Here is a 21553-nt window from a genome sequence, read left to right on the forward strand (position 1 = left end):
CAGCAAAGCATACTGAACTGTCTCTGGACTTCCAGTCACATAATCCAGTAGGATGTCTTCCTATTATCTTTAAGTAATAGTTTAGCCCACAATGCCCCAACCTAAGTCTTGTTAATTTCACCATATCTCTATGACTTAAAGAGTAACAGTCTGAGACCTTTTTAACGAGTGGGTGATTAAAAAGGAAATGCCTTCCCTTTAATTCATTTTTCCCATCTTCCTGCCACTTCTCTATACCTTTCTTTTTTTCCTACTTCTCAATTCTGCTCTGCCTAGGGGTTCTTTAATTCCTACTTGCCCGCTCTGTAAGGAAGACTTTGTAATGTCATCCACAATTTCATTTCACTCCACCCCAGCATACCTTGGTATCCATGTAAATCTGACTTCACAATCCATCTTTACTATTCTAAACAAAACTAAGAGAATCTCAATAACTATGTCAGGACGAGCTTTTGATTTATTCCCTTTTATGGTTTCTCAGGCAGTGGCAAAATCCGAACAGATGATAACCCTGCTTGGTCGAGAGTCTTCTATCCACCATAAGGCCCAGAGGATTGCTAATAATTCTGTTGCAAAGACAGAAACACCATCTGAAACCCGGTGACCAATCTCAACTCCAAGTAGAGACACGTACATCCCAAATCCTGCCTTACTGCTCTCTGGGTCCACTGAGTCAACAGCAAAAATCTTCAGATAAGATCCCCATTTATTATTTAAATATTAATTTATGATCGGCGCTGTTGAAATTGCTCTGCTTCTTTGAAGCTGAAAAAGGAGGAATAGGTCTACTTCTGGTTCTGGCAAAAGCCAAAAAGGAATGGCTGGCAAGCAAATTTGGTCATCTATGTCTTCCTCAATCAGTTTCAATTTCATAGCCTGGTTATTAACCAAAGTTAGCCTAGTTATAAACTAGTAGGTAAATTATTGGAAGGAATACTAAGGGATAGGATCTACAAGTACTTGGATAGACAGGGACTTATTAGAAACAGTCAGCATGGCTTTGTGCATGGTAGGTCATGTTTAACCAATCTATTAAAGTTTTTTGAGGAAGTTACCAGGAAAGTGGATGAAGGGAAGGCAGTGGATGTTGTATATATGGACTTCAGTAAGGCCTTTGACAAGGTCCCATATGGGAGGTTAGTTAGGAAGATTCAGTTGCTAGGTATACAAAGAGAGGTAGTAAATTGGATTAGACATTGGCATAATGGGAGAAGTCAAAGAGTGGTCGTGGAGGATTGCTACTCTGAGTGGAGGCCTGTGACTAGTGGTGTGCCACAGGGATCAGTGCTGGGTCCATTGTTATTTGTCATCTATATCAATGATCTGGATGATAATGTGGCAAATTGGATCAGCAAATTTGCTGATGATGCAAAGATTGGAGGTGTATTGGACAGTGAGGAAGGTTTTCAAAGCTTGCAGAGGGATTTGGACCAGTTGGAGGAATGGGCTGAAAAATGGCAGATGGAGTTTAATGTGGACAAGTGTGAGGTATTGCACTTCAGAAGGTCAAACCAAGGTAGAACATACAAGGTAAATGGTAGGACACTGAGGAGTGCAGTAGAACAAAGGGATCTGGGAGTACAGATACATAATTCCCTAAAAGTGGCGTCACAAGTAGATAGAGTTGTAAAGAGAGCTTTTGGTACATTGCCTTTATAAATCACAGTATTGAGTATAAGAGTTGGAATGTAATGGTGAGGTTGTATAAGACATTGGTGAGACCGAACTTGGAGTGTTGTGTGCAGTTTTGGTCACCTAATTACAGGAAGGATATTAATAAGGTTGAAAGAGTGCAGAGAAGGTTTACAAGGACGTTGCCGGGACTTGAGAAACTGAGTTACAGAGAAAGGTTGAATAGTTTTGTATTTTATTCCCTGGAGTGTAGGAGAATGAGGGGTGATTTGATAGAGGTGCATAAAATTATGATGGGTATAGATAGAGTGAATGCACAGGGAAGAAAAAGAGAAACAGAGGTCATGGGTTAAGGGTGAAGGGGCAAAGTTTAAAGGGAACATTACAGAGGGCTTCTTCACGCAGAGAGTGGTGGGAGCATGGAATGAGCTGCCAGATGAAGTGGAGAATGCGGGCTCACTTTTGCCATTTAAGAAAAATTTGGACAGGTATATGGATGAGAGGGGTTTGGAGGGATATGGCCCAGGTGCAGGTCAGTGGGGCTAGGCAGAAAAATGGTTTGGCACAGCCAAGAAGGGTCAAAAGGCCTGTTTCTGTGCTGTAATGGTTCTATGGTTCAAATCTAAAAATGGATATCTTTTAATTTTACTTTGGCGCTCCAACGTCTCCTGCAAAAGTCATTTTGATGGCCAGCTGTGATTGAAGCCATTTAGTTTTGCCCAATACTGCAGGCCCAACTTAACTCATCTTAAATGTAGAGGCACTTCTCCCATCTCCACACATAATGCAGGGACTGATGTTGTTGTGAAAGCTCCACAACAGAGTCTAAGTGCTTTGGACTGCACAGTGTCTAATTTTTCAAGAACTGCCGTAGCAGTGGAACCATAAGCAATACAACCATAATCAATAATTGATCTAATCATAGCTAGATATATTAAGTACATAGTTTCCCGCTCTGCTCCCCAGTCACATCCAGCAATACTTCTCATAACATTTAGAACTTCCTCGCACTTTCCAATTGTTTCATCTATATAGACCCTCCAAGTAAATCTTCCATCAAGCCAGACACCTAAAAACTTGAATACCTTGTCTTTCTAATGGAGAACCATATTGACACAATTCACAATCAAGAATCTTTCTTCTAAAGCCAAAAATCAGATAGTTGGACTTAGAAGCAGAAATCCCAAAACTCCATTTATTTGCCCAGTTTTCAACTGATCTTAAAGCCTTTTGTACCTGCTTTAACATATACTTGATGTTTCTTCCTCTTTTCCAGATTATACCATCATCTGCAAACAACAATTTGCCAAATCCTGTCCCTACCTGCTCAAAGATATCGTTTACCATGACATTAAAAAGAACTGGACTAATGACGCTTCCTTGAGGGTACCGTTACCTATTGTAACTGACTTGGAGCTTGTTCCGCCTATTTTTACTTGAATTGCCTTTTTTAAAGAAAATCTTTGATTCAATTAAACATTCTACCTCTAATTCCCACATCATAGAGTTTAATTAATGAACCATCCTTCCATAGTGAGTCATATGCTCTTTCGATATCTAGAAATACACTTACCTTTACTTCCCTGTTTTGAAACACTTTTTTAATATCATGATCTAAAAGGGCAACAGATTCCATTGTTGATCTTCCAGTTCTAAAACCATTTTGATAGGCAGCAAAATGTCCCTTATTTTCTAAAAAATAAACAAGTCTGTTGGTGACCATTCGTTCCATAGTTTTACAAAGCACTGATGTTAAAGCTATAGCCCGATACAAGCTAGGACTAGATGTGTCTTTACCTGGCTTTAAAACTGGAACTAGCACCGCATGCTTCCATTCTACTGGTAATTCTCCTCCTTTCCACACCGAGTTAAACAAAGCTAGCATTTCTATTAATACAGAGTCATCTAAATGCTTAAGCAATTCATAACACAGTCCATCCCTACCAGGAGAAGTGTTTGAACCTGATTGGATAGCTTCATGCAATTCCTGAAGGGAGAAAAAACAAATTTATGGTGGTATTATCATTCAAACTCTTGTTCAGTTCCCAAGTTTCCACTAACATGCTTTCCTTTCTCAAATCATCTCTCTCTCCAGAACTGTGTAACACTTAGAACACCTCTACAAACATATCAGCCTTTTCTTTGTTGGTTACGTCTTCAATACCTCCTTCCAGCGAAGCTAGGATAGATGGTTTTTTGTATATCCCTGACATTCTGTGAATGATCATCCATAGCTGCTTTATAGGTGTCTCAGGGCCCAGGGTTCCACAAAATCTTCTACAACTATCCCTCTTTGCATTTTTAATTACTCTCCTTGCTCTTTCCTTTTTATACTCCATAACATTATCTAACACTGGGTACTTTCTTAATTTCCTGTAAGCTCCGTTCCTGTTTCTTACTGCTATATCACAATTTTTATTCCACCACGGAACTAATGCTCAAGCCTCAGGAACATCCTGTAGTAGAATATTAAACTGAACAACTTTATGGATTATAGAACAGAGGGATTCATTCCACTCGTCTATGGAGCCCTCACTATCAATCTCTTCTATTATATCCACAGCTTTCTCCTAGTAGCCATCCCAATGGGTCAATGAAAAATTATACCTAGCAGCCCTCTCCTCAACTTCTACTATCAAATTTCTACCTAATCTACATAATATAGGATAGTGATCACTTCCCAGTGTGTACCTGTCCATAACATCCCATTCCCCAATCCTGGCTAAGTTTGAGGAAGTGATTGATAAGTCTAAGTGACTACAAGTATTATTGACAATATTAAATCTGGTAGGCCTTCCGTTGTTTAGAAGTACCATGTTGTATTTATCTAGAAACTATCACCGCTCCATTACAATCTTTACTTTCACTACCCCATATAGGATTATGGGCATTGAAATCTCCAATCCAGATTACTGGGTATCTTACTTTATTCATAATTTCATCAAAATCTGATAACATCGTTATATTACATGGATTATAGAAGTTAATCAAAGTTGTTTGACCACAAGAGCTCCAAACCTCCTCAGCCACAATTTCAAGGTTAGATTTAAAATCAAGTCTTCTAAACTGAAGTCCTGTTTTTATGAAAGTTGCTCACCCTCCACCAGATTTACCCGTTCTGTCAGCTCTCAAACTATCATATCCAGGGATCACAAAATCTAAATGAGGCTTTAACCGTGTCTCTTGTATACAGATCAAATCAGGCTTATCTTTAAAAGTTCCAACAAATTTTTTAAATTCTTGACCATTTGCAATTAAAGTTCTTGCATTCCGTTTTAATATTAAAAACATCCAAATACTAATTATCGGCCTCTTCATCCACATAAAGCTCCCCCATGTTCTCTGACTCCTAATAACTGGGAAGTATTCAGTGATTGTTTGTGTGTCATATACTCATGTAATTTTTCCGGTAAAACTGTTTCATATCAAGAAATCTCTCTGCAGCTCCAACAACTACTTTTATCATGTCTGACGTCTTGGTTGTAGTTTTAGCGCCAACCAGTACATCAACAACAAATGCCAAAAAAGACTCTTTAATCATCAACATGTCTGAAAGAATCATAGTTGGAAAACGCGGAATGTGGTGACTCCCCATTGTTCCAATCTTTTCTTTACTTATCCTTTAAAGTAAAGTACACTATCAACTTTCTTTGCTACCTCAGCATATGATATTTTTTGTTGGTTACTAACAACCTGAATCTGCTTTGCCTTAATAAAATACTCACATCTTCTGAATGCCACTACATGGCCCCCTCCACAGTTGCTGCTTTTCGGTGCTGCTGCCTTACACGCTTTAATATCATGATCCTCTCTACATTTCGCACATCTTCTTTTACCTCGACATGAACCAGCAACGCGTCCAAATCTCTGGCAATTATAACAGTGCAAGGGAGGTCTAATATATTCTCTAACTTGATAAGACATGCGCCCAAGGTAGACTCTAGTTGGATGGAACGTCTCCTGCAAAATCCAATAGGACGGGAGAATCCCAATCATCTCTTTCTCTTGATTTTAATCGCTTGGCTTCAATCACTCGACCACCTTTAATATTGTCCAAAATTTCCTTTTCAGTCATGCCAGACCAAATACCATACACTATCCCCCTAACTCCCTTCCTTTCTTTCGGAGTAATACACTCCACTTTCACAACCAATTTTCCCACTGTTTTAGCACTGCTATATTGGTCAACATCTTTGCAGCAAATTTTCAGCAATCCATTATATAAAATCTTGGCCTGGAATCCTTTACTTATTTGGTTCTCTAATGCTGCTGCCACTTTCTGAGGATTAAGGGCTCTAAATCCTCCTTCCCCTTCCACCTGACCTTTAATTTTATACAGAACTACAAATTCCTCCAAGTCACCCATTTTCCTCAATTTGTTGTCCCCTATTACATAGGGTCTTTCACGATGCACCTCTTTTTTGGCTCCCCTTACTTCTGGAGTATTCCACAGTCTCTCACCCTCCTCCTTCAATCTCAACCCTCCTTCCCCCTTTGCAGCCATAGGCTACAAACTAAAGCTTCAAACTACAGGGCTGAATAAAGGGGAAGTAAATTAAATTAATAAAATATGTAAAATTAAACAAACTGGCCAACCAAAAGTTAAGGGAAACCACCACTGATCGAACATCAAAACAATATTTCCACCCTGCCCAGCCCAGCAGCAACTCAGCCAACTGTACTCTCCACACCGTGCGGTGAATCGATTGGGCCTCCTATGCACAGGGGCGTGTGGGGGAGGGCACTCTCTTCTGGACGTGCACATTCATGATTAGATGGAATTCGGCAGGTCAGGCAGTATCTATTGAATCGGGCTGAGACTCTTCTGCAGGACTGGAGAAAAAACAGATGAGGGGTAGATTTAAAAGGTCGGTGGGGGGGGGGGTGGTAGAATAGAGCAACACAAAGTGATAGTTTAAACCAGGAGTAGGGGAGAGGTGAAGTTAAGAGCTGGAAAGTCGATTGGTGAAAGAGATAAGGAGCTGGAGAAGGGGAAATCTAATAGGAGAGGACAAAGGCCATGGAAGAAAGAAAAAGGGGGAGGAACACCAGAGGGAGGTGATGGGCAGGCGAGGAGGTAAGGTGAGAGAGGTGGGCAGTTACCGAAAGTTTGAGAAATCGATGTTCATGCCATCAGGTTGGAGACTGACCAAACGGAATACAAGGTGTTGTTCCTCCAACCTGAGTGTGGCCTCATCACGACAGTAGAGGAGGCTGTGGATTGACATATCGGAATGGGAATAGGAATGGGAAGTGGAATTAAAATGATTGGGCACCGAGAGATCCTGCTTCTTCTGGCAGATGGAGAGTAGGTGCTCTGTGAAGTGGTCTCCCAATCTACGTTGGGTCTCACTGATATACAGGAGACCATGCCGGGAGCACCGGACACAGTAAATGACCCCAACAGACTCAGAGGTGAAGTGTCGCCTCACCTGGAAGGACTTTTCGGGGCCCTGAATGGTAGTGAGGGAGGAGGTGTAGGGGCAGGTGTAGCACTTGTTCCACTTGCAAGTATAAGTACCAGGAGGGAGATCAGTGGGGAGGGACGAATGGACAAGGGAGTCGCGTAATAAACGATCCCTGAAGAAAGCGGAAAGCAGGGGTGAGGGAAAGGTGTGTTTGGTGGTGGGATCCAGTTAGAGGTGGGGAAGTTTCAGAGAATTATGTGCTGGACGCAGAGACTGATGGGGTGACAGGTGAGGACAAGAGGAACCCTATCCATAGTAGGGTGGTGGGAGGATGGGGCAAGAGCTTACAAGTGTGAGATGGAAGAGATGCGGTTGATGGTGGAGGAATGGAAGCCCCTTTCTTTGAAAAAGTAGGGCATCTTCATTGTAGAATGAAAAGACTCATCCAGAGAGCAGATGCGGCGGAGACGGAGGAATTGAGAGAAGACGCATTTCACTGCATGTTTGAATGTGCACGTGATAAATAAAGCTAATCTGTTTAACCCTTCCTTCTTACATTGTGCTCTATGTGCCTAAAAGTCTCTTAAGTGTCCCTAATATGTCTATGCGTACCACCATCATTAGCAGCATATCCCATTTATCTACCACCCTCTGTGTAAAAAATCTTACCACTGATATACCCCCAATACTTTCCTCCAATTACCTTAAAACTTGCCCCCTCGAATTAGCCACTTCTATGCTGCGAACATGTCCTTGGCCAACAACTCCATCTATTTTATACACCTCTGTCAAGTCACCTCCTGTCCTCCTTCACTCCAGAGAGAAAAGCTTCAGTTCACTCAGTCTTCCCTTAAAAGGCAATGCTCTCTAATCCAGGCAGCATCCTGGTGAATCTCCCATGCACCCTCTCTAAAACTTACACATCCTTCATATAATGAGGAGAGCAGAACTGTACATAATATTCCAAGTGCACATGTGTTTCATCTCAGTGAGCCCGGGTGGTCGCTTCTGCACTGTAAGTTACCCAGCAAAATCTCTGTGGTTACCCTGACAAGCCCTGGAGAATTCTCTTTGTCATTGAGGCCTCCCCTAATTCTGTCTAACACATTAAAGGAACAAGTACTTTTTTTTTAAACTTTAACCTCCTCCACCACTGGAGCATAGGGGGCTGAGGGGTGATCTTATTTTGGTTTATAAAATTATAAGGGGAGTAGATAAGGTGGATAATCATTTTTCCCGTGCCTCCTGTACCTAATAAAGTGACCACTGAGTATATTTTCATATAATATGCAATGAAGTCAAAGCAACAGAAATGTAGAACAGTACAGTGCAAGAACACCATGTTGTGTCAAACCAATTAAATGAATAATCAAATAGCCAATTAAACTAATCCTCTCTGCCACACAATGTCCATATCCTCCCATTTCCCTCACATCCATGTGTCTTTCTCACATGGATCTGCCTCTAGCACCACCCCAGGCAGTGCATCCCAGGCACCCACCACTCTAAAAATCTTGCCCATCACGTCTCCTTTGAAATTATCCCCTCTCACCTTAAATGCACACACTCTGGTATTAGACCTTCCAACACTGGGAGAAATATAGTTTTTTTGTTCACTATAATCTTTGCCTCTCATAATCTTATAAACCTTTACAGGATCTGCCCTCAAACTCTGCTACTCTAGAGAAAGCTACCCAAGTTTGTCCAACCTCGCATTATAGCATACAGCCTCTAATGCACGCAGCAGCCTGGTCCAGTATACAAATATGTGGATAAAAGGGTGCCTTATCAGATGACTGATAGCAATAACTCAGTTGCAGAAAACGAGCCCAAGAGTGAGACTTGGAGAAAAAGGCGTCACGTTAAACCCTGGTGCCATTCATCTAGCACGGAGCTAATGAGTTTTGGAGGTTGTGAAACTGCTGATAGAGTTCTGTAACCAGAGTTAATGAGGTACGTGTCAGTACTACGTAGTAAACTTTTGAGTCGTCGGCGTAAATTGTGACTAATAAAGAAACACAGTTAATAGACAGAGTCAGTGCCCGGTGTGGTTTGTTGAGTGTTGCATTTAATTTGGATTAACTGGCAACAATCTTGACATCCCTAAGTGGGCTGAGTAAGAAGTGATACTAAATAATTCCGAGTTGAACTGCCCGGATAGGTAAATTACACTTACTGCTCTGGAATAGTTTACAATTATAGGTGGCAGAGATATGGTAGATAAACAGTGCCTTTTCCAGTGAGGTGTCAATTTTACAAATAAGACAGGACATTATGACATAGAAGCAAAAAAAGGCCATTTGGCCTATTGAATCTGCTGCACCACTTGATACATAGAAACATAGAAAATAGGCGCAGGAGTAGGCCATTCGACCCTTCGAGCCTGTACCGCCATTCAGTATGATCATGGCTGATCATCCAACTCAGAACCCTGTACCTGCTTTCTGTCCATACCCCCTGATCCCTTTAACCACAAGGGCCATATCTAACTTCCTCTTAAATATACAATAGACAATAGACAATAGGTGCAGAAGTAGACCATTCGGCCCCTTGAGTCTGCACCGCCATTCTGAGATCATGGCTGATCATTCACTATCAATACCCAGTCCCTGCCTTGTCCCCATATCCCTTGATTCCCCTATCCATCAGATATCTATCCAGCTCCTTCTTGAAAGCATCCAGAGAATTGGCCTCCACCGTCTTCCGAGGCAGTGCATTCCACACCTCCACAACTCTCTGGGAGAAGAAGCTCTTCCTCAACTCTGTTTTAAATAACTGACCTCTTATTCTCAATCCATGCCCTCTGGTACTGGACTCTCCCAACATCTGGAACATATTTCCTGCCTCAATCCTATCAAATCCTTTAATTATCTTAAACGTTTCAATCAGATCCCCTCTCAATCTCCTCAATTCCAGCGTGTACAAGCCCAATCTCTCCAATCTCTCTGCGTAAGACAGCCCTGCCATCCCAGGAATCAACCTAGTGAATCTACGCTGCACTTCCTCAATTGCCAGAATGTCCTTCCTTAAACCTGGAGACCAAAACTGTACACAATATTCCAGGTGTGGTCTCACCAGGGCCCTGTACAAATGCAAAAGAACATCCTTGCTCTTGTATTCAATTCCCCTTGTAACAAAGGCCAACATTCCATTTGCCCTCTTCACTGCCTGTTGCACTTGCTCATTCACCTTCATTGACTGGTGAACTAGGACTCCTAGGTCTCTTTGCATTTCTCCCTTACCTAACTCGACACCGTTCAGACAATACTCTGCCCTCTTGTTCCAGCTTCCAAAGTGGATAACTTCACATTTATTCACATTGAATGACATCTGCCAAGTATCTGCCCACTCACTCAGCCTATCCAAGTCTCCCTGTATTCTCCTAACGTCCTCTTCGCATGTCACACTGCCACCCAGTTTAGTATCGTCAGCAAACTTGCTGATATAGTTTTCAATGCCCTCATCTAAATCATTGACATAAATCGTAAAGAGCTGTGGTCCCAATACAGAGCCCTGTGGTACCCCACTAGTCACCTCCAGCCAGTCTGAGAAACACCCATTCACTGCTACCCTTTGCTTTCTATCTGCCAACCAGTTTTCTATCCATGTTGAAACCCTGCCCCCAATGCCATGAGCTCTGATTTTACTCACCAATCTCCTGTGTGGCACCTTATAAAATGCCTTCTGAAAATCTAGGTACACAACATCTACTGGCTTACCCTCGTCTAACATCCTTGTTACACCCTCAAAAAACTCCAACAGATTAGTCAAGCCAATATAGCCAATGAATCAGACTCAACTGTTTCCTGTGGCAGAGAATTCCACAGATTCACCACTCTCTGTGTGAAGATGTTTTTCCTCATCTCGGTCCTAAAAGGCTTCCCCTTTATCCTTAAACTGTGACCCCTTGTTCTGGACTTCCCCAACATCGGAAACAATCTTCCTGCATCTAGCCTGTCCAATCCCTTTAGAATTTTATACTTTTCAATAAGATTTCCCCTCAATCTTCTAAATTCCAGTGAGTACAAGCCCAGTCGATCTGGTCTTTCTTCATATGAAAGTCCTGCCATCCCAGGAATCAATCTGGTGAAAGTTCTTTGTACTCCCTCTATGGCAAGAATGTCTTTCCTCAGATTAGGGGACCAAAACTGCACACAATACTCTAGGTGTGGTCTCACCAAGGCCTTGTACAACTGCAGTAGAACCTCCCTGCTCCTGTACTCAAATCCTTTCACTATGAATGCCAACATACCATTTGCCTTTTTCACCACCTGCTGTACCTGCATGCCCACCTTCAATGACTGGTGTACAATGACACCCAGGTCTCATTGCACCTCCCCTTTTCTTAATTGGCTACCATTCAGATAATAATCTGTTTTCCTGTTCTTGCAACCAAAGTGGATAACCTCACATTTATCCACATTAAATTGCATCTGCCATGAATTTGCCCACTCACCTAACCTATCCAAGTCACCCTGCATCCTCTTAGCATCCTCCTCACAGCTAACACCACCGCCCAGCTTTGTGTCATCCGCAAACTTGGAGATGCTGCATTTAATTCCCTTGTCTAAATCATTAATATATATTGTAAACAACTGGTGTCCCAGCACTGAGTCTTACGGTACCCCACTAGTCACTGCCTACCATTCTGAAAAGGTCCCGTTTACTCCCACTCTTTGCTTCCTGTCTGCCAACCAATTCTCTATCCACATCAATACCATACCCCCAATACCATGTGCTTTAAGTTTGCACACTAATCTCCTGTGTGGGACCTTGTCAAAAGCCTTTTGAAAATCTAAATATACCACATCCACTGGCTCTCCCCTATCCACTCTAATAGTTAAATCTTCAAAAAATTCTATAAGATTCGTCCAACATGATTTTCCTTTCACAAATCCATGCTGACTTTGTCCAATGATTTCACCTCTTTCCAAATGTACTGTTAACACAACACTGATAACTGACTCTAGCATTTTCCCCACCACCGAAGTTAGACTCACCGGTCTATAATTCCCCAGTTTTTCTCTCCCTCCTTTTTTAAAAAGTGAGGTTACATTAGCCACCCTCCAATCCTCAAGAACTAATCCAGAATTTAAGGAGTTTTGAAAAATTATTAGTAATGCATCCACTATTTCTTGGGCTATTTCCTTAAGTACTCTGGGATGCAGACCAACTGGCCCTGGAGATTTATCTACCTTTAATCCCTTCAATTTACCTAACACCACTTCCCTACTAACATGTATTTCCCTCAGTTCCTCCATCTCACTAGATACTCGGTCCCCTACTATTTCTGGAAGATTATTTATGTCCTCCTTAGTGCAGACAGAACCAAAGTAGTTATTCAATTGGTCTGCCATGTCTTTGTTCCCCATGATCAATTCGCTTGTTTTTGACTGTAAGGGACCTACATTTGTCTTAACCAATCTTTTTCTTTACACATATCTATAAAAGCTTTTACAGTCAGTTTTTATGTTCCCTGCCAGCTTTCTCTCATAATCTTTTTTCCCTTTCCTAATTAAGCCCTTTGTCCTCCTCTGCTGGTCTCTGAATTTCTCCCAGTCCTCAGGTGTGCCGCTTTTTTTTTTGTTAATTTATATGTTTTTTCTTTGGACTTGATACTATCACTAATTTCCCTTGTCAGTCATGGGTGCACTACTTTCCCTGGTTTATTCTTTTGCCAAACTGGGATGTTGTAGTTCATCCATGCGATCTTTAAATCCTTGCCATTGCATGTCCACCGTCAACCCTTTAAGTATCATTTGCCAGTCTATCTTAGCTAATTCAAGTCTCAAACCTTCAAAGTTATCCTTCTTTGTTCAGAACCTTTGTTTCTGAATTAACTATGTCAATCTCCATCTTAATGAAGAATTCCACCATGTTATGGTCACTCTTACCCAAGGGGCCTCGTATGACAAGATTGCTAACTAACCCTTCCTCATTGCTCAATACCAAATCTAGAATGGCCTACTCTCTGGTTGGTTCTTGACATGTTGGTTCAGAAAACCATCCTGCATTCATTCCAAGAAATCCTCTTCCTCAGCACCCTTACCAATTTGGTTCACCCAATCTATATGTAGATTGAAGTCACCCATTATAACTACTGTTCCTTTATTGCACACATTTCTAGTTTCCTGTTTAATGCCATCCCCAACCTCACTACTACTGTTAGGTGGCCCGTACACAACTCCCACCAGCGTTTTCTGCCCCTTAGCGTTATGCAGCTCTACCCATATCGATTCCACATCCTCCAGGCTAATGTCCTTCCTCTCCATTGCGTTAATCTCCTCTCTAACCAGCACTGCTACCCCACCTCCTTTTCTTTCCTGTCTATCCCAGGATGTTGAGTTCCCATCCTTGGTCATCCTGGAGCCATGTCTCTGTGATCCCAACTATATCATATTTATTAATAACTATGCACATTCAATTTATCCACCTTGTTACGAATGCTCCTCGCATTGACACACAAAGCCTTCAGGCTTGTTTTTACAACACTCTTAGCCCTTATACAATTATGTTGAAAAGTGGCCCTTTTTGCTTTTTGCCCTGGATTTGTCTGCCTGCTGCTTTTACTTTTCACCTTACTACTTTTTGCTTCTACCCTCATTTTACACCCCTCTGTCTCTCTACACTTGTTCCCATCCCCCTGCCACATTAGTTTAAATCCTCCTGAACAGCAGTAGGAAACGCTCCCCCAGGACATTGGTCCCGGTTCAGCCCTGGTGCAGACCGTCCTGTTTATACCGGTCCCACCTCCCCCAGAAATTTGAATCCCTCCCCCCTTGCACCATTTTTCAAGCCACGTATTCATCTGAAATATCTTCCTATTTCTACTCTGATGAGCACGTGGCACTGGTAGTAATCCAGAGATTATTACCTTTGTGGTCCTACTTTTTAGTTTATCTCCTAACTCCCTAAATTCACCTTGTAGGACCTCATCCCGTTTTTTACCTGCATCGTTGGTACCTTTGTGCACCACGATCACTGGCTGTTCACCCTCCCATTCCAGAATGTCCTGCAGCCGCTCAGAGACATCCTTGACTCTTGCACCAGGGAGGCAACATACCATCCTGGAGTCTCTTTTGCGGCCGCAGAAATGCCTATCTATTCCCCTTACAATCGAATCCCCTATCACTATAGCTCTCCCACTCCTTTTCCTTCCCTCCTGTGCCGCAGAGCCACCCATGGTGCAATGAACTCAGCTGCTGCTGCCTTCCCCTGATGAGACATCTCCCCCAACAGTATACAATGAAGCATTGGTGTACTATAATCACCCTATTATTTAACAACCAAAAAAAAAACAGCCACTGTTATCAAAATAAACCAACCAATTTTCCAAGGCGACTCTCTAAGACCACTATGGTTTTGTCTGGCTTTTCAAGTCAAGTCAAGTCACTTTTATTGTCATTTCAACCATAACTGCAGGTACAGTACACAGTAAAAATGAAATGTTTCTCCAGGACCCTGGTGCTATATGCAACAACATAAAACTACACTGGACTATGTGAAGCAACACAAAGCTACATTAGATTTCAGACCTACATGCTACTTACATAAAGTGCACAAAACAGTGCAAGATGGTATAATAATTAATAAACAAGACAATAGGCATAGTAAAGGGCAAATTACAATATAATAATAAATAATGTAAATGTAAACAATGTTCCAGCAGAAATTGAGAAAGAAATGATCAAAGATTGCAAAGGGAATGGAGTGGTGTTCAGTTGAGTGTGCTCTCTAATTTACTGAATTTGGCGAAAATTGGGTATCAAATCAGAAACAATGAAACAAGTTGTACCTTGATACACCTTTTATACATGGACAATTTGAAATGATATACTCCTTCATCAGTAAAACTAAATCAATCAATTCAAATAGTAAAACTGTTTTCAAAAAATATGAACATGAATTTTGGACTAGATAACTGCAGAATATTAAACATAATGAAGGTGCAACAGAGCAAACAGAATGCAAAACAGAGCAGCAGGACACAACACAACTGATGGATGAATATGAAACTTATAAGTATCTGTGATATCAACAAGCAAAGAAGATAGATCATAATGTGATCAAGGCAAAACTTTTGACAAAATTTACTTCAAGGCTTAAGAAAATTAGCCAAACAGAGCTCAGCAGTAAAAATATAACAAAGGCCATAAACACTTTTGTTATACCCATATTAACATATTCTGTGGTCTAATATCTTGGTCCAAAACTGATCTGGAAAATATACAAACAAAATTAAGAACTGAAATGACAATTTTAGTAATCTAGTCACAATGTACATTCAAACACACTTAAAATAATACTGCCTCAGACAGAAGAAGGAAGAGGATTAACAGACATATAACATTTATACAACAGTCAGATAAAACAGCTAGGGGTATATTTTCATCAATGAAAACTGGATTCAGCACTCCATGCGAGCATATGCAATTCCAATAACAAATAAACACTACTGAACTGAAATGAAAGCACAACCAAGAAATATGAAAAAAATATATCACTATAGGAGAAAACAGTTAACTAATGGAAGAGCATGACTCTCCATGGAAGACATCCCACCAATCTGAGCAGACTATATGTTGGCAAGGAAATGTTGAATGCCTGGCTCAGAGTTGGAGACCTCTTCTCAGAAACAGAAGGGTTCCATGTGTCAATATAGGGCAAAACGATTAATAAAAAACATAATAGAAGACCAACAAATTCAAGATGATAAATGCAGAAAATCCCAAGAGAAATCAGAAGCAACACATTACTGGATCCTGCAGCAGTTTAACTCAATCTGATGACTTACACAGTCTCAATCAAGTGGCCAACATCATTCACCAAAATCTTGCTTTAAAATGCAAATTCATAAAATACCTTACTATCAATACAAGCCTGACCCAGCTTAGAATCAGAATCCCACAAACCATATCATGACCAATCCATTATTACAGATAGGACAATACAGAATAGCCACCTGCATATAATATTACAGGATAAACAAGCAAGATCAACTTATTTAATAGATATAGCTCTTCCAAACACATAACATACACAAATCAATAAGTGAAAAACACCAGAAATATGCTGAATTTAAAGAGGAAATTGAAAGACTATGGAATATGAACAGGGTATATATCAGAATTAGAATCAGGTTTATTATCAATAGTGTGTCGTGAAATTTGTTAACATAGCAGCAGCAATTCAATGCAATACATAATAATTAAGAAAAAATATAAATGAATAAAATAAAAGAATAATAAATAAATAAGTAAATCAATTACAGTATACATATATTGAATATTTTTAAAATTGTTCAAAAACAGAAATAATATATATTAAAAAAGTGAGGTAGTGTCCAAAGATTCAATGTCTATTTAGGAATCAGAAAGCATAGAGGAAGAAGCTGTTCCTGAATCGCTGAGTGTGTGCTTTCAGTCTTCTGTACTTCCTACCTGATGGTAACACTGTCTTTCTGAGACACCACTCCTTGAAGATGCCCTGGGTTCTTTGGAGGCTCGTGCTTAAGATGGAGCCAACTAAATTTACAACCCTCTACAGCTTCTTTTGGCCCTGTGCAGTAGCCACCCACCCCCACTCCCATACCAGACAGTTCTCCTGCCTGTCAGAATGCTCTACATTGTCCCAATAGTAATATCTACCACTGGTATCATCTCAATCTCACTACACAATAGCATTAAACAATTAGGGCTATTCAGCAATATTTATGTCAATCTCCTGAAAGCCACAGTACTAAACACCATCAGAGTAGTCCAAAAGTTCCTAGCAATTGAGAACTGAGCATGTTTGGCTCTAACCATACCTCAGAAAAAATGCAAAAATTATAATAATTAGATAAAGAGAAACATAAATGACCAAATAAATAGATAAACAGGTTGGAATAGGAGAGAGGAGTGTTAACGTCGAAACGGTTAATGTCCCATCAGCAGTTGGCAATGAAGCGGTCCAGAGCAGGCAGAAGATCGGGGCGAGGTGTCCAGGAAGAGGAGGAATGTTGTAGTTGGGAGAAGGCGGTTATCAGTGCTGGGTGGAGAATCCTTGCCAAAGAAAGAGGCTCGGAGATGGATATGGCAGAAGAAGAGCTCAGCATAGTGGCTGGCACGGAACTCACTGAAGTGTGGGCACAGGGGGTCGAAAGTGAGGTCTTACTGAGGACAGAAGGCTCTGTCTCAGAGAGGGAAAAGTTGGAGGAAATGGTGAAAACCTGGCACGGATGTGGAAATTGGATTGGTGGTGTCTGAGAAGAAGAGAGGTCTGGAGTGGTCAGGGATGGAAGATGGAGTCTCCATGACCTGGAAGCTGGCAGTGGGACCTGAGAGAGACAGGATTATGGAGTGATGGTGGGGGAAGGGGTTTCCAGTGGCACTGCGTAAAGACCTGTCCCGGAGGTCAAGGCTGGAGTTGGAGTTGGAGTTGGAGGTTGTACAATCTACTACTGCTCTCCAGCTTGCTCTGGAAAGCCAATGTCTAGTCAATTTACTACCTCATTTTGAATGCCAGATAACTCAGTCCTCGTGACCAGCCACCCATGTGGGACCTTGTCAAAGATCTTTGCTACAGTCCATAAAGACAACATCCATTGTCTTGCCTTCCTCAACCTTCTTGGTAATTTCCTAGAAAAAAATCTATAAGTTTGGTTAAATATGAACTACCATGCAGGTAGCAGGTTTCCAATCCCTAATCTGTCCTTATCTATCCAAATAACTATATACCCTGTCCCTTAGAACACCTTCCAATGACTTCCCACAACTAATGTCCAGCACCACTGGCCTATAAATCCAGGCTAATTCTTAGAGCCTTTTAAAAGAAAGAAACATTAGCATTTACAAGGATGTTACTGGGATTGGTGGACATAAGTTATAAGGAAAAATTAAATAGGTTAGGACTTTATTCCTTGGAACATGAAAGAGTGAGAGGAGATTTGATAGGGATATACAAAATTATGAGGGGTATAGATTGGGTAAATGCTAGCAGACTTTTTTCACTGAGGTTGGCTGGGACTACGATCTGAGGTCATGGGTTGAGTGAAAGGTGAGAAGTTTAAGGGAACATGAGGGGTAACTTGTTTGCTCAATCATGAGAGGTTGAGATGTTGGAATGAGCTGCCAATGCCTATGGTGCATGCAAGCTTGATTTCAACATTTAAGAGAAGTTTGGATAGGTATGTAGAAGGTAGGGTTATGGAGGGCTATGGTCTAGGTGCAGGTTGATGGGAGTATGCAGTTTAAATAGCTGGGCAGAAGGGCCTGTTTCTGTGCTATATTTTTCTATAACTCTATGACTCCCAAATAATTACAGATACAAAAAACATTTCCTCCTTTGCTTTCCACTCCATGCATTGGTGACCACTCTTATCATTCAGAGGACCAATTTTGTCCCTTGCTATCCATTTGCTCTTAACATATAACAACCATATAACCATATAACAATCACAGCATGGAAACAGGCCATCTCAGCCCTCCTAGTCCGTGCTGAACTCTTAATCTCACCTAGTCCCACCTACCCACACTCAGACCATAACCCTCCACTCCTTTCCTGTCCATATACCTATCCAATTTTACCTTAAATGACACAACTGAACTGGCCTCTACTACTTCTAAAGGAAGCTTATTCCACACAGCTATCACTCTCTGAGTAAAGAAATACCCCCTCGTGTTTCCCTTAAACTTCTGCCCCCTAACTTGCAGATCATGTCCTCTCGTTTGAATCTCCCCTACTCTCAATGGAAACAGCCTATTCACGTCAACTCTATCTGTCCTTCTCAAAATTTTAAATACCTCGATCAAATCCCCCCCTCAACCTTCTACGCTCCAATGAATAGAGACCTATCTTGTTCAACCTTTCTCTGTAACTTAAATGCTGAAACCCAGGTAACATCCTAGTAAATCGACGTAAGTGCTGAAACCCAGGTAACATCCTAGTAAATCGACGTAAGTGCTGAAACCCAGGTAACATCCTAGTAAATCGACGTAAGTGCTGAAACCCAGGTAACATCCTAGTAAATCGTGTAGAATGTGTAGAAGCATATGTGTAGAATGTGTGTACCTATGTGTAGAAGCCCTGGGTATTCTCCTTCAGCTTGTCTACTAGAGCAGTCTCATGTTTATAGTCCTCCTGATTTCCTTCCTTCTCTTCCAGTTCTTATACTCCCAGGGTACCTCATTTGTTTCTACCTGCTGATGCTTTCTATGCATCTCCTTCTTGTTCTCAACTAGGGCCTCAATATTTCTTGAAAACCATGGTTCCCTAAACATGTTTCCTTGCCTTTTATTCTGACAGGAATATACAAAATCTGTACTCACAAAATTTCACTTTTGAAGACCTTCCATTTACCAAATACATCTTGCCCAGAGAACAACCTATCCCAATCAACACTCGCTGGATCCTTACTGATACCATCAAAATCGGCCTTTGTCAAATTTAGAATCTCAACTGGAGGACCAGACTCTTCCTTCTTCATAGTCATCTTGAAGGTAATGCCATTATGATGATGAAATCAAACTGTTCCCCTACATAAACTTGCCCTGCCTCGTTCCCTAATAAGAGATCTGGTAACACACTCTGTCTATTTGAGACAACAATTTACCAATTAGGGAAACTTTCCTGAGCACAGTTGATGAAGTCTTTTCCATGCAGCCCTTTTGCAGTATGAGATACCCAGTGGAAAGTTAAAATCATCTACTATCACAACCATATGTTTCTTGCAACAGTGTGTTCTCTCTATAAATTTGCTCCTCTTAAATCCCACGGACTGTTGTGTGCTTGATGTTAACATGGTCATCCCTTCTTTTAAATTCCTCTGTATTTAAAAACCTTTAAAACCCATGCGTCCTCAGTAAATCAGTTCTCTTCTCTGGTCTGAGCACTGCCATGACATGTTCCCCGACTAGCAATGCCACCCCTTAAATCCCTTCCCTCTATCACAGCTAAAACAGCGGAATGCTGGAACATTAAACTGCCAGTTCTGTCCCTCCTGCAACCAAGTCTTACTAATGACTATAGTGTTATAATTCTACATGCTGAATCCTGTTTCCATTGATGAAAATATATCCTCAGAAGTTTTATTCTCATTTATTGCTCTCATTTCAAGATGGCAAAACCTGAGGTACAGGTGTGGTCAGACACAGTCATTTCTCAATTGCTGGGAACTTTCAGTTTATTGTAGTGGCATTCTATTGTATTGTGGCTCTCTGAAGATTTTCATGAACAAATTTATGTTATTATTATTTTCTCTTTCATTGGTCTTTCATTGATTTTGTTGTGGTTTTTGGAATTACTGAGCTTGCCCACAAGAAACAAATCTCAAGATAGTAAATGATGACATATGTGTACTTTGACCTTTGGAGTCTAATATTTGACGTTTCCACACTGGGGAAACAATTTTGAGAATCTAACTTGAGGGAGACCAATATCCTTGCAAGAAGTATCTGGAACAAGGGTGATGAACTTTGAGCATAGGTTAGCACGTGGAACTACGATATTGTGGTCGTTACCGAGACTTGGGTATCACAAAAGGAGGATTGTCTGCTGAATGTTCCAGGGGTTCAGATGTTTCAAAAGGGACATGGAGAGAAACAAAAGAGGTGGGGGAATGGCATTGCTAATCCTGGATGGAATCACAGCAGAAAGGGAGGACACCCTGAGGCATTGTAAATTAAGTCTGCGTGGTTTGAAGTCAGAAATATGAAGGGAAAAACAAGCTGTTGAGTGCTTCTACAGAGCTCTCATCATGATGGCAATAACAGCAGAGACACAGGAACAAATCGGGAGGTAGACTTTGGAAAACTGCAAAAATAGTAGGGTTGTTGACAGGGGGCAGGTGAAGGGGCTTCAACTTCCATAATATTTATTGGCACCTCCTTGGCGTGGAAGATTTGGATAGTGTGTTATTTGTTATGTGTGCTCAGAAGGGATTACGTGCACAATATAAAGACAGAGCGGCTAGAGGAGAGGCCATATTAGATTTGGTGGTGAACAACCGATTAGGTCAGTAGGAAAGCATTTCACAGACAGAGTCCTCAACTGCCTGAACTTCGCTACCTATAACTTTGGAGATGTAATGAGCTCTTTGGGCCTGGAGAGCATGGGTTTTTGTGGTTTTTAGAGCAGCTGTATTGGGCTAGTTGTTGTTCTACTAGTGTGGCTAATCCCTAGTGTTTTCTGTTTAACCTTGTTAAGAGACACAAGGATACTGTGTTACTTGTACTCTTTAACTGGATGCTCGATTAATACTATTATGGGGTCCTAGTTTTGAGAACGCAGTATCTTGCGTTGATGCTCAGTCGAGTCACTGATGTTCTGTTGGGATTCTTGTGAATAAGTTTTGATTGCCGTCTCTGCATTGTAGTTGGGCTTTCATCTGCAGTTGGGATTTGACATTGCCAGCACACACATGACCGGAAAGGGATAGGAGTGGAGAGTATGGAGAATTATTTAATTGGAGGAGGATGAATTATGATGCTATTAGGTAGGAAATGGGGAGCATAAATTGGGAATAGATTTACTTA

At 41.2% G+C, this 21553-nt stretch overlaps 1 protein-coding gene across 8 annotated transcripts in view; it reads left to right on the forward strand.

The window, feature by feature from the left end:
- Positions 1 to 21553, forward strand: part of slc5a6a (solute carrier family 5 member 6a) — a 108598-nt gene that overhangs the window by 73708 nt on the left and 13337 nt on the right. For 5 of the 8 annotated variants that reach the window (XR_009513009.1, XR_009513014.1, XR_009513015.1 and 2 more), the window contains one exon: positions 482 to 4497. The gene's annotated coding sequence lies outside the window, so the exon portion shown is untranslated. Of the gene's footprint in view, positions 1 to 481; positions 4498 to 8696; positions 8994 to 19325; positions 19520 to 21553 lie in introns of those variants that run through there. The other 3 variants (XR_009513012.1, XR_009513011.1, XR_009513013.1) reach the window with 3 other exon arrangements.

Source organism: Hypanus sabinus, chromosome 7 (genome assembly GCF_030144855.1).
Source record: "Hypanus sabinus isolate sHypSab1 chromosome 7, sHypSab1.hap1, whole genome shotgun sequence".
NCBI classification, from domain to species: domain Eukaryota; kingdom Metazoa; phylum Chordata; class Chondrichthyes; order Myliobatiformes; family Dasyatidae; genus Hypanus; species Hypanus sabinus.